The sequence below is a fragment of the Mesocricetus auratus genome, unplaced genomic scaffold (assembly GCF_017639785.1).
Source record: "Mesocricetus auratus isolate SY011 unplaced genomic scaffold, BCM_Maur_2.0 Super-Scaffold_100020, whole genome shotgun sequence".
NCBI lineage: Eukaryota > Metazoa > Chordata > Mammalia > Rodentia > Cricetidae > Mesocricetus > Mesocricetus auratus.
In genome coordinates, this window is record NW_024429201.1 from 31796899 (window position 1) to 31815249 (window position 18351).

An 18351-nucleotide genomic window follows, 5' to 3' on the forward strand; every position below is an offset into this window, starting at 1 on the left:
CTCTGAAATTTTTCCTCTTATTTCACTTTCTTCATATTCAATACCTGTGATAACAAGTTGAAATAATATTAAATAAATTCAGATTTTGATAGAAAAAGGTTTTGTAAGCACTGGAGAATATTTAGATGAAAGCAATTTTAATTATCAAAAATGTTGTCTTATAAATAAACAGTTCATATAATATTGAATGTGTGCTTTTGTAAAACTATAAACATGGTCAGATATGGATTATCTTTTATATTTTTAGCAGATACAATTACAAAGTAAGAAGTCCAATGTGTTTTAATACAATGATTACAAGAAATGTGCTCCAAATATGCAGTGTGGTTGGATTCCAAATTTTTGAGGATACACAGCGGAAGAGCTGCAAGCAAGGTCATTCAGGTTTAAGCACAGAAATTTTATCTGTGTGAGAAAGCAGACTTCACATGTAGTACAATCATTTCATTTTTAATATACATCTTTGAAACTTTAAAAAGAAATATGAAAGAAGAAAAATGTTGTAAATACATTCCTTTCATTTGCAGTAACATAAAAATAAAATGGTTAACAGTAGCAGCAAAATGTTTTAGACAGAAACACATATTTTAGATCAAATAAGTAAGGCAGAATGGCAAGGATTGAAAGCTAAATTACCAGAAGTGAGTTTTTGAGGCAGCTCAATGGGTAAGTGCATTTGCAGGTGGGCCTGATGACCTAAGTTCAATATCTAGACCCACATAGTAGAAGGAGAGGGGTTACTCTGACAAGTTGTCCTTAAACCTCTACATGTGCACTGCACTGTGGCATGAAATGCCTACAGACAGACAGACATGATCACACACAAGCAGTACACACATACTAAACAAACAAATAAATAGATAAATAAATTCATTTCAAATAGCATGAGGCTAACCAAAATATTAAAACTTAATTCTTCCTTAAAAACAGTTTAAAGAAGCATAAATTTAACTGATATTATTTAATGTTTGTGAAAGACATGCTGATAAAAACTACACTTGGGCCAGGCGGTGGTGGCTCATGCCTTTAATCCCAGCACTCGGGAGGCAGAGGCAGGTGGATCCCTGTGAGTTCAAGGCCGGGCTGGACCGACAGCCTCCAAAACAATACAGAGAAACCCTGTCTCATAAAACCAAAAAGAAAAAAAAAACTACACTTGGTAAAATGTTCTTGGCAACAAGGCTGAATATACAGATAATCTAAGCCCTTTGAAATCAAAGTCCCCTTTTATGTTTTTGTCCATATGTTTAGAATTTCATAAAATGCTTTTGATTGTATTTTCCTCTTCCCAACTACTTACCACCCTACTCACTCAACACCATGTGGTTTCCTCTCTCTTAAAAAGAAAGCACACTTCTCTGAGGTTTTGGATGGTTGACTCATTAACCTTTACTATGTATATAATATCCATTAATGAGTTAGTACATGCCATATTTGCCATTCTGTTTCAGGGGTTACCTCACTCAACATGGTTCCTTCTCCTTACTTTTTTTTTTGCCGGTGAATTTCAAGATTTCACTGAATTTTTCTACTTAGTAGTAGTCTATTATGTAAATGTTCCACATTTATTGATTCTTAGGTTGAGGGGCTTCTAGGTTGCTTCCAGGTTCTGGCTATTACAAATAATGCTGCTATGAACATAGTTGCACAGATGTCCTTGTGGCATGAATGTGTATCTTTTGCATATAAATCTCAGAGTGAAATTGCTAGATCTTTTACTTATTTATTTATTCCTTCATTCACTCAATATTTTTTGGAGTAGCAACTTAATCCATCTGCTTTTTTCTCTTACTTTTTAAAATTTAAGTTAGAAATAAGCTTGTTTCATATGTCAATCCCAGGATCCTCTCCTTCCCCTCTTCCCATACCCTCCTCACCAGCCCCACCAGTACCTCACCCAATCTCCACTCTGATTCCCAGGGAGGGTGAGGCCCTCCTTGGTGGATCTCCAGAGTCTGTCATTTCATCCATGGCAGGATCTAGGTCCTCCTACATAGTCCAGGCTGAGAGAGCATCCCTCTTTATGGGATTGACACTCAGAGTTTATTTGCATGCCAGGGATAAATACTACTCAAGGCCCCACAGATTACCTAGACCTCCTCCCTGACACCCACATTCAGGGGGTCTAGATCAGCCCCATGCTTTCCACACAGCCATCAATCTGAGGTCCAAGAGCTCCCCGCTGTTCAGGCCAACTGTTTCTCTTGGTTGAACTCAAGAAGCAAGTCACCAAAACAGCAAAGGACCCAATTAAAAAGTGGGCTGCAGAACTAAATAGAGAGTTTTCAATAGAGGAGTCTAAAATGGCTGAGAGACACTTGAGAAAGTGCTCAACATCCTTAGCCATCTGGGAAATGCAAATCAAAACAACTCTGAGATACCATCTCACTCCTTTCAGAATGGCTAAAATCAAAAACACCAATGACAATTTATGCTGGAGAGGATGTGGTGAAAGGGGAACACTCCTCCATTGCTGGTGGGAGTGCCAACTGGTTCAGCCACTTTGGAAAGCAGTATGGAGATTCCTCAGAAAAATGGGAATAAACCTACCACAAGACCCAGCAACTCCACTCTTAGGCATATACCCAAAAGATGCCCATTCATACAACAAAGATGTCTGTTCCACTATGTTCATAGCAGCTTTATTTGTAATAGCCAGAACTTGGAAGCAACCTAGATGTCCCTCACCCGAAGAGTGGATAGAGAAAATGTGGTACATCTACACATTGGAGTACTATTCAGCAGAAAAAAAGATAATGGAATCATGAGATTCGCAGGCAAATGGATGACACTAGAAGAAACCATCCTGAGTGAGGTAACCCAGTCACAAAAAGAGAAACATGGGATGTACTCTCTCATATATGGATTTTAGACATAGATCTGGGGAGTGCCAGCCTACAATCCTATGACCAGACAGTCTGGGAAACAGAAACTACATTTAGTGGCTGGTTAAGTACTGAGCTGAACTCAAGAAAGCCAGTATCAGAGAGGGAGGACTGATGATCAAAGGGATTAAGACTGGGCTGGTTTAACACACAGAAACAGCTGACCAGACAAAGGTTAACTCTTGAATCCCAGGCATCAGCCTGGGAATCCAGCATGGGACTGATCAAGACCCCCTGAATCTGGGTGTCAGTGAGGAGGCCTAGGTAATCTATTGAGCCTTGGGCAGCAGATCAGTACCCATCCCAAGTATACACACGGACTTTGGACTCCCATAGAACAATGTGAGGTGCACTCTCACCCTGAACTCTTGGGGAAGGGTCTAGGCCCTGCCCTATATGAAATGACAGACTATGGACACCCCCATGGAGGGCCTCACCCTCCCTGGGGGAACGAGGGGATAACGGGGGGGGATGGCGGGAGGGCACGGGAGGAGGGGAGGGAAAGGGAGAGGGACCTGGAACTGACTTGTGAAGCAACCTTGTTTCTTATCTAAATTTAAAAAAAAAGAATAAAAAATAAATAAATAAATAAAATAAAAAAAGAATAGTGAAGTGCCTAGACATTTACAGCTAAAAGATATCACCTGTAGTTCATAAAACTCTTTAATAAATCCTGATACCTAAGTAATTTAAGAAATAAAATTATCTGTTTTCACTGATAAAAAAAAAAGAAAATAGTTGAACAGACGTCCTTTTTGTATGAATGTGCATCTTTTGGGTCTATGCCTAAGAGTGGAATTGCTGGGTCTTGTGGTAGACTAATTCCCATTTTCCTGAGGAATCTCCATACTGATTTCCAAAGTGGCTGAACCAGTTGGCACCCCCACCAGCAGTGAAGAGGTGTTCCCCTTTCTCCACATCCTCTCCAGCATAAACTGTTACTGGAGTTTTTGATTTTAGCCATTCTGACAGGAGTAAGATGGTATCTCAGAGTTGTTATGATTTGCATTTCCCTGATGTCTAGGGATGCTGAACACTTTCTTCAGTGTCTCTAGCCATTTTAGACTCGTCTACTGAAAATTCTCTATTTAGCTCTGTTGGGGGGAAGTCCTGTGCATTTGTCAATATAGCACTGCTGGCCAATAGGGAATCAAGATAGGTGGGACTAGGAGTCCAGGAGGACTCTGGGAAAGAGAAACACAGAGAGTCAAGATGTAACACCATGGGGTAGGAAGCCCAAAACTATTCTCCTGTAAGAGAAATATTTAGATTAACAATTATGGATTAAATACTTAAGTCAGAGCTAGCCAGTAAGAAACTAGCAAGGCCAATAGCTTCATAATTAATATAGCCTCCTGTGTGTTTATTTGGGACTGATGTGGCTCTGGAACCAGGCTGGCGGGAAAGCTTCTCTCAAGGAAAAGGCTTCTCTTTACATAGCTCTTTACCCCAATTTTTGATTGGATCTTTTGGTGTTTTATAGACTTCCTTCTGTAGGACCATGTCTACTTGCTTGCTACCTTGTCCTGCCGTGATAATAGACTAAATCTCTGAACTCTAACTCTTCCCAGATAAGTGTATTCCTTTATAAGAATTTCCAAGGAGTGACTACAGAAATGTATCAGTGGTTAAGAGCACTGGTCACTCTGAACACTCTTTCAAAGAACCTGGCTTCAATTCCCAGAGCCCATATAGAAGTTCACAACTGTCTGTAATTTCAGTTTCAGGGGATGTGGTATTCTCATACAGACATGCATGCAGGGAAAACACCAATGTATACCAATGTACATTAAAAAAGTAGTTGCTATGGTATGTTGGTGTCTATTCACAACAATAGAAACCTTAACTAAGACAAAAGTGGTTACCAGGGACAGGGGTGTTACTCTGATAGTTATGACCATGGGTTTTTTTGGAGGAATTTCAAATTTGGTATTCTGTGTTAGGAAATCAGTGGAATGCATTAAGCACTGCATAGTGGGCCATACTAGTAGGAGCATGGAAAATTTGGACTGTGGAGAGCTGGCTCAAGAGTTTTTAGAGGTAAAGAATTTAATATGTTGCCTAGAAATTGCTCTTAGGATATTTTGGTGAAGAACTGACTGCTTTTTGTCCTTGTCTGAAATGTCTGTCTGAGGCTAAAGTGAAGAGTTTTAGATTAATTGCACTGGCTAAGGAAATTTCAAAACAGCCTAGTTTGGACTTTGCTATGTGGTTACTAGTATTAATTCTAATGAAGATTTATAGTGAAATGGAACAAGCTGAAAAAGGAAACATTTTGAGGAGAAATGGACAACCAGGAAGTGGAATGGAGCTAAGTCCTGTGTTCAAGGGGATAAACAGATTAAGAAATAGAGTAAGGGTATGGTGACTTTCAGTTAAAGATCCCACCCAGCTAACAATCCAGCTTGTGGAAAGGAATTGAACAAAAGCTTAGAGCTGGTGGTACATTCCTTTAATCCCAATACTCCAGAGACAGAGGTTGGTGCATCTCTGTGTTTAAAGTAAACCTGATCTATAAATCCAGATTCAGGACAGTCAAGCTTAATAATTAAGAAAACCACCAAGACGAGAAAGTTGGCAAAGATATTGAACAAGGGTACCATGTTCCAGACCCAATAAGCAGAAGAATCTGGTAGCTTAAGTTACGTGGTTCTTGCTATAAGCATAGAATAAAGGGGCTAAGGTATCTCCCTCCAAAAACTAAGGAAAGTTGCTGAGGCCAGGCGTGTGTCGGGGTGGCCCTGAATGGAGGCCTAGAGAAACCATTGTATGAAGCTGTGAAATTGGAGCTTGGATTTCCTTGGAGACACCAAGATATTATTGATGCCTGAACTGTGGTATACCTGCCAAGGAAAGCTGCTAACATTGTAGAACCAGACTAGGAGAGAGAACTATGATGCATGCAGTTAACAATGCTGATATCAGACATGGAAATAGAGTTTGGAGTTTGCCCCGGTGGTTTTCAGTCATGCTTTGGTTCAGCATTTCAGTATGAAATGACAATGTACATCCTGTGACATTATATGCTGCAGGTATGAGATTTGCTTTTTCATTTTGATTTTACAGGGGATTGCAGTTAGGAGATTTCTGTAATGTTAGGAAAGACTTTGAACTTTAGAATTTTAAATAAGTTTGAGACTGTTATAGAGTAGTGGGATTTTGAAGTTGGACAAAATGCATGTTTTTGCATTCTAATATGGCTATAAATCTTGAGGGCCATGGAGTAGAATGCTATAATTTGAAAGAAAATGTACCCCCAAGGGAGTAACATTATTAGGAGGTGTGGCCTTGTTGGAGTAGTCATGACCTTGTGGGAAGTAGTGTGTCTCTGTGGGGTGGGCTTTGAGTTCTCCTATGCTGAAGCTATGTCCAGTGTCACAGTTCAATTCCTGTTGCCTGCAAGTCAAGATGTAGGACTCTTAGCTACTTCTCCAGCACCAGGTCTGCCTGCATGCCACCATTTCCTGACATGATGATAATGGGCTAGACTTCTGAACTCTAAGTCACCCCAGTTAAATGTTTTCTTTATAAGAGTTAGAATGGTCATAGTGTCTCTTCAGTGCAAAAGAAACCCTGACTATGGCATTGGTGCTGTTTGGAGACATTGTCCAAACCTGCTGGAGATAATTTGTCACTGGGGCAGAGGTTGCAAATTCATAGCCTGGCCCTCACTTCCAGTTTTCTCTTCTGACTGATGTTTTCAGTGAATATATGATCTCTCAGCTTCCTGCTTCAGCTGGCTGCTGCCATGACCCCCTCCCAATGCACACACTCACACAATTCAGGAACTCTCCTTCTGAAACCATAAACCCCAAAACAGTATTTCTTCTATAAATTAACTTGGTATTGTAGTTTTATCACAGCAACATTAAAATAACTTATACATGAGATAAATTGATGGAGCTAGAAATTATCTGCAGTATGATAATCATATCTATATATATTCTTCCTTATGTTTCTTTGAATATCTTTATTTGTAGATTTTATTTATGTTATTTTAATTTGATTAATCATATTAACCAGGGAATATAAAGATACCGTGGTGGGGCGCTGGGCACTTTGGCTTCAAGGGAAAGGACATAGAATAAAGGTGCTGTGTGGGCATAATGAGAGTTGTGGAGCAAGAAGGAGCAAATGTGGTGAGGTAAGATGGTAAGGAAGAGGTGCGAGTGTGTGGAGAGTTAACTAACACTAAAAACCTCTGAAAAAACCAATGGACACCTACCACTGTCGAAATATGGTAATATGTATGCATACATATGTATAAAAAGCATTTAAATGGAATTATCATATAACTTAGAACAATGCTTCTCCCTGATAACAAAGACACTGAAATAAAAAGCTCAATACTAGGACTACTTATCTAGAAAAATGTCTTTTTCTAAATGCTGGTGATTTCCCTTAGACTCTCAACATATTGTAGTCCTTTTCCATTGTGCCTTGCGAGCTTCTAGAACTTGATGAATGGCCTTATAAGTAAACAGAAGATGCACTTGAGTAATACAGCACAGAAGAATCATTCTGCTACTAAAGCAGAAGCTTCATCCTGCTGTTTAGGTTTTAGAGTCCTTGAAGTTTAAATGTACATGGTAAAGGTAGAAAAGGAATCCTCAGTCTTACCCAGCTGTGTACTCTAGAGGCTGCCAACTCTACAAAGTGGGAAAGATGCTTAGTGATACTGAAATCCACAGCTCTTTACTGGACAGATTAGGAGATATCGATTGATAAGTTAAAATAGAACATCTATATTACAAGCCTGTAAAGCATATTCTTCCAGCCAGCTGCCTTGGTCCTGACAAGCTGTCTGAACCTGCAAATAACACACAAGACACTATATTAATTATGAAGCTCTGGGCCATTTGGTTGGTTTCTTATCAGCTAGGTCTACCTTGATTATTAACCCATAATTACTCATAATTTATCTTTGCTAGGACGCACTCCTGCTGCATCCATTCCTCCCAGGAGTCACATAGTGACCAGCCTCTTCACTACAATTCTCAGAATCCTCCTAGACTCCTAGTCCCACCTATTTTGTTTCCCTATTGCACAACAGTGCCTTATTCAAAAACCAAAAAGAGAGACAGATTTATAGCATGGCATCTCCCATCACAAGCCTGCTTCATGAGGCTCAGGGATCATGATGGAAGAGAAGGTGCTAAGACCCTAAAGTCTAGGTGGTAAAAAAAATTTAAGAGCCAGAGGAAGTAGATGACTGCAATAAAACAGCATTTGCTAGACATGGATGAATGTATCTGGTCTATGTACCTAAAAAGGAGGTTTTGGGCAGAGGAAGCTCATCAGTGGGGCCACATGCTTAAGCAGGGAGGGAGTTTCACCATTTGATGCCAAGGATCTAATTATATCACTAAAAACAAGATAAATGATAAATGGGTGTTTATTTTTATTGGGGAATAATTACACAGAAAAATACCAAGAACTGTCATAGTATTCCCCTGTTCTCAGTATAGGATCAACTGACCAACATAAAGAGCACTCAAAGGAAAGTCACACATCAAGCTCCTCTCTTTCTTCTTCCTTCTGTCTGAGGACACACCCAAAGGGATGTGGCCACCCTTTCAGGTTTACAGACCAGATGCCTACACAGGACAGGGCAATTGAAGCCACAGAGGCTGGAGCTGTATACACAACACTTGGAGAAGATCAATAGATCAATATGAAAGCAGAGGAGTCCATGAAATCCCACCAATAACTTAGGAACTACTGATATGTTTTTTTTGGGGGATGACTTTTAATTGGTAGTTTTTTGAGAAACTACCAATGTTGCAGCAGATGGTCTCACCTTCATTCACATATAAGCATTCATCAGTGGATTCAACAAGTATTGTAGATAGATAAAGTACAAATTTTGGAGAACGAAAGATGTGGTGTGGATAAGGGAGGGATTGAAATGGGAAATGGAGGGGGATTTTATCCAAATATGTGTGACTTGCAAACAAAATATATGTGATAATCATTTCACTGTCATTATACACACAGATTGAAGACTTCACCCCAACCCCAGCGAGTCCAGCTTCAGGACCTCCTGCCCAACACACATCCCCTTGATTTTGTGGGCCGCTCCTGGCATCCAGAAGACCCGCCCACACAGGAAAGACATCAGCCCTTCCAAGAACCAACCCCAGCGAGTCCAGCTTCAGGTGAGATTGGGTCTCCAGCGGGGACCACCCGCCTATCACCCATCCCCTTGATCTTTCTGGCCACTCCTGGCATCCAGAAGACCCGCCCACACAGGAAAGACATCAGCCCTTCCAAGACCCCAACCCCAGCGAGTCCAGCTTCAGGTGAGATTGGGTCTCCAGCGGGACCCCCCCCTCCAACACCCATTCCCTTTCATCTTCCTGGCCGCTCCTGGCATCCAGAAGACCTGCCCACACAGGAAAGACATCAGCCCCTCCAAGACTCCAACCCCAGCGAGTACAGCTTCAGGAGACCTGCCCACACAGCAAAGATGTCAACAATTCCAAGACCCCAACCCCAGCAAGTCCAGCTTCAGGAAAGACATCAGCCCTACAAGGACCCAAAATCTGTGTCACCATCCCCAGCTTCAGCTGCAGGCAGGAAGGAAATCAGTGGAGATGGAAAGACCCCACCAGCACCCATTAGAAGAAGAGATGGGAAGAAGACAGAATAAGAGATCACTCAGCAATAGAAACACCAACATGGCCCCACCAGAATCTAGGGATCCAACACCAGCAAGACCCGAAAAGCACTACATAGACGAAGAAGAGGAGACAGACCTTAAAAATTAGTTCATGAAGATGATGGAGACCATCAAAGAAGAAACGAGGAAATCCCTTAAAGAAATAGAAGAAAAAAACAAACAAAAAATCCATGAAATGGGGGGAAAATTCAAGAAATAAACAAATCTCTCAAAGAATCTAAAGAGCACCAAGAAAAAACAACCAAAAAAATTAAGGAAACAACTCAAACAGTTGAAGGATTGAAAGCTGAAATAGAAACGATAAAGAAAACAGAGAATAAAGGGATGCTGGAAATAGAAAAGCTGGGTAAATGATCAGGAACTACAGATGCAAGTATCACCAATAGAATACAAGAGATAGAAGAGAGAATCTCAGGTGTTGAAGACTCATTAGAGGATATAGAATCGTCAACCAAAGAAAATCTCAAAACCAACAAATACTTAACACAAAATATCCAGGAAATATGGGACACCTGAAAGAAGCCAAACCTGAGAATAATATGTATAGAAGAAGGTGAAGAAATACAACTCAAAGGTACAGAAAACATATTCTACAAAATCATAGAAAAAAATTCCCTAACCTAAAGAAAGATATGCCTATGAAAATACAAGAATCTTACAGAACACTAAATAGGCTCCACCAGAAAAAGAAGTCACCTCGACATATAATAATCAAAACATCAAACCTACAGAGTAAAGAGAAAATATTAAGAGCTGCTAAAGAAAAAGGCCATGTAACATACAAAGGCAGACCTATCTGAATTACACCTGACTTCTCAATGGAAACGATTAAAGCCAGAAGTTCCTGGACAGATGTCCTAAAAATGCTAAGGGAACAAGGATGCCAGCAGCCCAGACTACTATATCCAGCAAAGCTCTCAATTGCCATAGATGGAGAAAACAAAATATTCCATGACAAAGCCAGATTTAAACAATACGTATCCATGAATCCAGCTCTACAGAAAATGCTAGAAGGAAAACCTAGAGCCAAGGAAGATAACTACATTCACACAGATACAGGCAATATATAATCACACTTTACAAAACACCAAAAGAAAAAGGGAGGAGAAACAACACAAAATAACTTCACAAGCATAAACAAGGATCACCAATCAATGGTCATTAATATCCCTCAATGTCAACGGCCTCAACTTGCCTATAAAAAGACACAGACTAGCAGAACGGATACGAAGACAGAACCCATCCTTCTGCTGCATACAAGAAACACATCTCAACATCAAAGACAGACGTTACCTCAGAGTAAAGGGTTGGGAAAAGATCTTCCAATCAAACGGTCCCAAGAAACAAGCGGGTGTAGCAATCCTAATATCTAACAAATTAGACTTCAAATTAAAATCAATCAAAAGAGATGAAGAAGGACACTTCATATTCATCAAAGGAAAAATACATCAAGACGAAGTCTCAATTTTAAACATCTATGCCCCAAATACAAAGGCACCTACATTTGTTAAAGAAACATTACTAAAGCTCAAAATGCACATAAAATCTCACACACTAATAGTAAGAGACTTCAACACTCGGCTCTCACCGCTAGACAGGACCTCCAGACCGAAACTTAACAAAGAAACAAAAGAACTAATAGAAGTTATGACCCAACTGGGTTTAACAAATACAAAGGGATATACCTTCTTCTCGGCACCACATGGAACCTTCTCTAAAATTGACCACATAAGAGGAAACATAGCAAATCTCCATAGATACAAAAAAATTGGAATAACCCCGTGCATCTTACCAGACCACCATGCATTAACATTAGAATTCAACAATAACACAAATCGCAGAAACCCTACACTCATGGAGATTGAACAATGCACATTTGCACCATCCCTGGATAAAGGAACAAATAAAAAAAGAAATTAAAGACTTCCTCGATTTCAATGAGAATGAAGACACAACATATACAAACTCATGGGACACTTTGAAAGCAGTGCTGAGAGGAAAGTTTATAGCACTAAGTGCCCACATGAAAAAACTGGAGAACAGTCATACTAGAGAATTAATAGCACAGCTGAATGTTCTAGAACAAAAAGAAGCAAACTCCCCCAGGAGGAGCAGACACCAGTAAATAATCAAATTGAGGGCTGAAATCAATCAAGTAGAAACCAGGAAAACACTGAGAAGAATCAATGAAACAATGAGTTGGTTCTTTGAGAAAATCAACAAAATAGATAAACCTCTGTCCAAACTAACCAAAAGACAGAGAGAGACCATGCTAATTAACAAAATCAGGGATTAAAAAGGGGACATAACAACGGACTCTGAGGAAATCCAGAGAATCATCAGGGCATACTTTGAAAATCTTTACTCCACAAAATTTGAAAATTTAAAGGAAATGGGCAATTTCCTGGATAGACATCACTTGCCAAAACTAAATCAAGAACAGATGAACAATCTAAACAGACCTATAACCCCTAATGAAATAGAAGCCGTCATCAAAAGTCTCCCAAACAAAAAAAGCCCAGGCCCAGATGACTTCAGTGCAGAATTCTACCAGAAATTCAAAGAAGAGCTAACTTCAATACTCCCTCAAAGCAGGAGGCTCACTGCTGCTTCTACGAGGCTACTATTACCTTGATACCCAAGCCACACAAAGACATAACTAAGAAAGAGAATTATAGACCAATTTCCCTCATGAACATCGATGCAAAAATACTCAATAAAATACTCGCAAACCGGATTCAAGAACACATCAGAAAAATCATCCAACATGATCAAGTAGGCTTCATCCCAGGAATGCAGGTATGGTTCAACATTAAAAAATCTATCAATGTAATCCACCATATTAACAAACTGCGAAAGAAAAACCACATGATCATCTCACTAGATGCTGAAAAAGCCTTTCACAAAATCCAGCACCCCTTCATGATAAAGGTCCTAGAGAGATCAGGGATAACAGGAATGTACCTGAATATAATAAAAGCAATATACAGTAAACCAACAGCTAACATCAAACTAAATGGAGAGAAACTCAAAGCAATTCCTCTAAAATCAGGAACAAGACAAGGCTGTCCACTCTCTCCATATCTCTTCAATATTGTACTTGAAGTTCTAGCTACAGCAATAAGACAACAAAAGGAGATAAAGGGGATACAAATAGGAAAAGAAGAAGTCAAACTTTCACTATTTGCAGATGATATGATAGTTTACATAAGTGACCCAAAAAACTCCGCAAGGTTACTCCTAGAGCTGATAAACACCTTCAGCAATGTGGCAGGATACAAGGTAAACTCAAAAAAATCAGTGGCCCTATTATATACAGATGATGAAGTGACTGAGAAAGAAATCAGAGAAACATCACCCTTTACAATAGCCAAAAACAACATCAAATATCTGGGGATAATGTTAACCAAGGAAATTAAAGACCTGTATATCAAGAAATTTGTGTCTTTAAAGAAAGAAATCAAAGAAGAGACCAGAAAATGGAAAGATCTCCCATGCTCTTGGATTGGTAGGATCAACATAATAAAAATGGCAATCTTGCCAAAAGCAGTCTACAGATTCAATGCAATCCCTATCAAAATTCCATCACAATTCTTCAAGGACCTGGAAAGAACATTAATCAACTTTATATGGAAAAACAAAAGGCCCAGGATAGCAAAAACAACCCTATACAATAAAGGAACTTCAGGAGGCATCACCATACCTGACTTCAAGCTCTATTATAGAGCTATAATCCTGAAAACAGCTTGTTATTGGCACAAAAATAGGCAGGTAGACCAATGGAACCGAATTGAAAGCCCTAATTTTAACCCACACACCTATGAACACTTGATTTTTGACAAAGAAGCTAAAACTGTGCAATGGAAAAAAGAAAGCATCTTCAACAAATGGTGCTGGCATAACTGGGTACTGATATGCAGAAGACTGCAGATAGATCCATGTTTATCGCCTTATACAAAACTTAAGTCCAAATGGATCAAAGATCTCAACGTAAATCCATCCACACTGAAACTTTTAGAAGAGAGATTGGGAGATACTCTTCAACGAGTTGGTACAGGAGACCACTTCCTAAACATAACACCAGTGGCACAGGCACTGAGATCGACAATTAACAAATGGGACCTTCTGAAACTAAAAAGCTTCTGTAAGGCAAAGGACACAGTCAAAAAGACAAAAAGGCAGGCCACAGAATGGGAAAAGATATTCACTAACCCTACATCTGACAGAGGGCTAATCTCCAAAATTTACAAAGAACTGAAGAAACAAGTCCCCAAAACACCAAAGGATCCAATTAAAAGATGGGGTACAGAGCTAAATAGAGAATTCTCAGTAGAGGAGGCTAAAATGGCCAAGAGACACTTAAGAAAGTGCTCAACATCCTTAGCCATCAGGGAAATGCAAATCAAAACAACTCTGAGATACCATCTTACTCCTGTCAGAATGGCTAAAATCAAAAACACCGAAGACAATTTATGCTGGAGAGGATGTCGAGAGAGAGGAACACTCCTCCACTGCTGGTGGGAGTGCCGATTCATACAGCCTCTTTGGAAATCAGTATGGAGATTCCTCAGGAAAATGGGAATTAATATACCACTAGACCCAGCAATTCCACTCTTAGGCATATATCCAAATAAGGCAAGTTCATACAACAAGGGCATCTGCTCCACTATGTTCATAGCAGCATTATTTTAATAGCCAGAACCTGAAGAGTGGATAGATAAAATGTGGTACATTTACACAATGGAGTATTACTCAGCAGAAAAAAACAATGGAATTTTGAAATTCGCAGGGAAATGGATAGCACTGGAAGAAACCATCCTGAGTGAGGTAACCTAGTGGCAAAAAGACAAACATGGTATGTACTCACTCATATATGGATTTTAGACATGGATCAGGATAGTGCCAGTCTGCACTTCCACTGATAGAGAGTCTGGGAAACAGGAAAGAACCTAAAAGATATGCATATATACATAGTACCCAAGAGAAGAGGATTGAGGCAAGAGCCTCTGAATGGATGGGGAACACGGCAAGGCATGGGGAGGAGTGGGACCTGGGAAGAAGAGAGGGGGTGAAGAGGAAGAGAGTTGGTCATGGGGGAACAGGAAGTTGAGGGGGTGGGGGTAGAATAGGGGGAAGAGGGAATCATAGGATCGAAGACAGATCAGGCACCAGAGTGACCTCGAGTGATCTAAAGGGACAACACCAATTGGCAAGCTAAGCAATAATGGAGAGACCACCTCGAAGGCCCATTCCTGATAATGAACTTGATGTCTATAACCATCTGGGAGCCTTCATCCTGTGACTGATGGAAGCATAGGCAAACACACAATTAATCACTGAACTGAACTCAAGGAACCCATTGACAGAGAGAGAGGAGTGATGAGCAAATTGGCAAAGCATGGGCTGGCAAAACCAGCAGAGACAGCTGACCTGAACAAGGGAGAGCTCTTGAACCCCAGACTGACAGTGGGGAGGCCAGCATGGGACTGATCTGGACCCCCCAAATGTGAGTGTCAGCGAGAAGGCCTGGGCAACCTATGGGGCCCTGAGCTGTGGATCAGTGTCTATCCCTGGAATACAAACAGTCTTCGTGTGCCTATAGCACAAAGAGGGATGCTCTCTCAGCCTGGACTCTTACAGGAGTGCCTGGACCCTACCCAGAGTGAAATGACAGACTCTAGATACCCCCTATGTGGAAGGATTTGGCAATAGGGTAGGAGCGTGGGGGGGAAGGGGAGTGCGGGAGGAGGGGAGGGAGAGGGAACTGGGATTGACATGTAAAACAAGTTATTTAAAATTAAAATAAATAAATGATAAAAAATTAAATAATATTTTATTCTACAAAAGAACAGTCATAGATTAACCATTTATTCATAGGCTAAACCATTTCAAATATTGTTCACATATTAATAAAGAAGCATTTTACCACTATTTCTATGTATTATCTGTTATATATGTTATAAATTGTACTTATATAAAATTTACATTGATAAAATACATATAAATATGATATATATGTATGTATAAGGTACATATGATTATATGTTTGTTCATAATCATGAGCATGTATACATATATATCTTAATTTTAATAAATATCTTCTGGGGCACTACAGAAAACCTAATTGCATGTCATCCATGAAGATTTACTTCTTTCATAATTACACAATTCTTAAGAACTGTGTAAATAAAACACTGCTATTTATTCATACATATCCCTACACAGCAAAGGAGCTGATTTCTAAAGAGCCTTTTTCAAGGAGAATAACAACAGATTTTCTGCATGATCCTAATCTTCTAAATATGTTTATTTCACTAAGTGTCATGATTCACATATCTCTAGGGTAGTGCACTTACTAATTCAGGTTAAAATTACTGTGAATCAAGTTTCTGCAGATGGATTTCTCTGCTTTAGAAATGTTAATATAAGCACCTGCTTCATTTTGTCAAGATGGTTTGAGTTAATTTGCAGATGTTATTTTTCTACTGCATATGATTTGGGAACTGGTAGTGATTGGGTGATTGTCACCTTGACATAAGAGAAAGGTAAACCAACTGTTCGCTAGAGGAATGCAATAATTAACACTTTTATTGAAAGGAATAGCATAGAGTAAACTAAAACCTATCAATGTGAAAGAAATAAATCAAGCTTTATTCTATGAAGTACATAAAAAGAGGATATTAAAGTTATAATTTACTTTTATACTCACTGAATTAGAGTAAATGAAATTAATGTCAAGATGATTTAAGATAATTTGAAGCCAATTATTGAAGATAAATATATATATATAGTCATCTTGAGTTGTTTGCATATATACTATATAGGGAAAAGTATATCTTTTAAAAGACATCCTTTTTAATTTGCTAAAAAAAACAAAAATTTTAAGCAAAAGAATATGGTAAAGTTTTACCTAATGGAGCATTGTTAGCATTAAGTAGAAAATAAATATATAAATTTAGAGGTTCTATGTAAAATGATCTAAGATTGGCATTAAAAATACCAGACCTTCTATAATTTGAAATTGATATTTAATGAAAAACACCTACACAAATGATTTTATACATGCGAGAAAACAGTCCATAACAACTGTGAAACATGTACATTTCAATCATTATCAGGAAACACATTAATTTTCTTTCTATAGCCTTTCAGGTATAGTCAGGAGTATTTTGTTTTTACTTTTACCCATTGAAGTGTCATCCAGATATATAATGAATTTTAGTTGTTATCACTCTCCATTACTATCTCCTTTTTCACCTCTCCTGCTGAAACCCTTCCTTTTTCCAACAAGCTTTCATTATTCTGGTTTTCATAAAATATATCTTGTATTCATATTTAAATACTTGTACATGTGCAAAAGGTTAATACATTAGAACTGGTAATTGTTGGTCTAGGAGATGGCTTGGATATGAAGAGCGTGTATCTCTCTTAGTGGAGACTTGAGTTTGGTGTACAACATCCACATCAGACAACTCATGACTAACTGTAACTTCAGCTCTGTGGTATCCATTGGGCTCTTTAGACACCTATACCTACATGTTCATATGAGGTGATATCTTGTTTATACTGTAACAATTAAAGATTGCTGAAGATTAGAGAGCAGAGCCAGCCACTATCTAAGCACAGAGGTGTGGAGTTCTGTACAGAACCTGATTGGGTGGAGAGAGGTATATAGGTAAAAAGAGACAGGAAACCAGTCTCTTTTCAGTCTAAGGATTTTGTAGAGGTAAGAGGTTTAGTGGCTGGCTGTTCTACTGCTCTTACATTTCAGCTTTCATCCCCAAATATCTGACTATGCACTTTTATTATGAAGACATATTTTAAATCATGCTGTATATTGGCATCCAACTTTATGTCATGAATTCACCAAAAAGGAACTTGCCTACAGCTTTGCAGTCCATAGAACAATCCAGAGCTGCACACAAGGGATCTAGTCAGAGTCAATGGCCAGCCTGACTAAGTTTGCTTTTCTTCTTTGCCCAAGCCTCTGAGTGAGTTTTGGGTTTTCCTGTTGTAACCTCTCTAAAACAGTCTCCAGCTACCACCCAAACTCCAGAAGTTCTGGGATCCAAACACCACAAGAATTATGAGCCCTAGACCAGGTGGCTCTGCCTTCTGGCAGCTCCTACAGCTTCTACACAACCCCATGTGCTTTTTTCATACAGTTCTCTCTCTCTCCCTCTCTCTCTCTCTCTCTCTCTCTCTCTCTCTCTCTCTCTCTCTCTCTCTCTCTCTCTCTCTGTGTGTGTGTGTGTGTGTGTGTCTTTCTCTCTCTTTTCTTTCCCGTAAGTTGCAGGTTTTCCCAGCACCACCCTCTTCTCAGGCTGCCACTCTCAGCTCAAGTCCCCCCCAAAAGGAGTGAAATGACTTATTAGAAAATAACATCTCTAATAGGATAAAATTTCATAAATCTTCACATTGCTTCTGCTTTTGTCTACAGATGAATAATGCAAATGATCTTTTGTAGTCCTAGTTCAAAACTGGATTTGGAGTGTGGTTCTCTTGTGCTCTGAACCCAAGCATGTTTGTTAAAGTAATATCCAAAATCTCTGACTTGTGTCAGAAAGGCAACCAGATATGGGACAGAAGAAAAACAAAAAATTAAAGGACTGTTTGATTGCCACCAATTTCATAGTCCTTTTGCTATATTTTGAGTCTTGAAACAGAGGTATAAATATTACCTAAAATTATATATATGCACACACACACATATATGTATATACATATACATATATATATATATATATGTTTTGTCATGATATTAATGGTCATATATAGTACCAA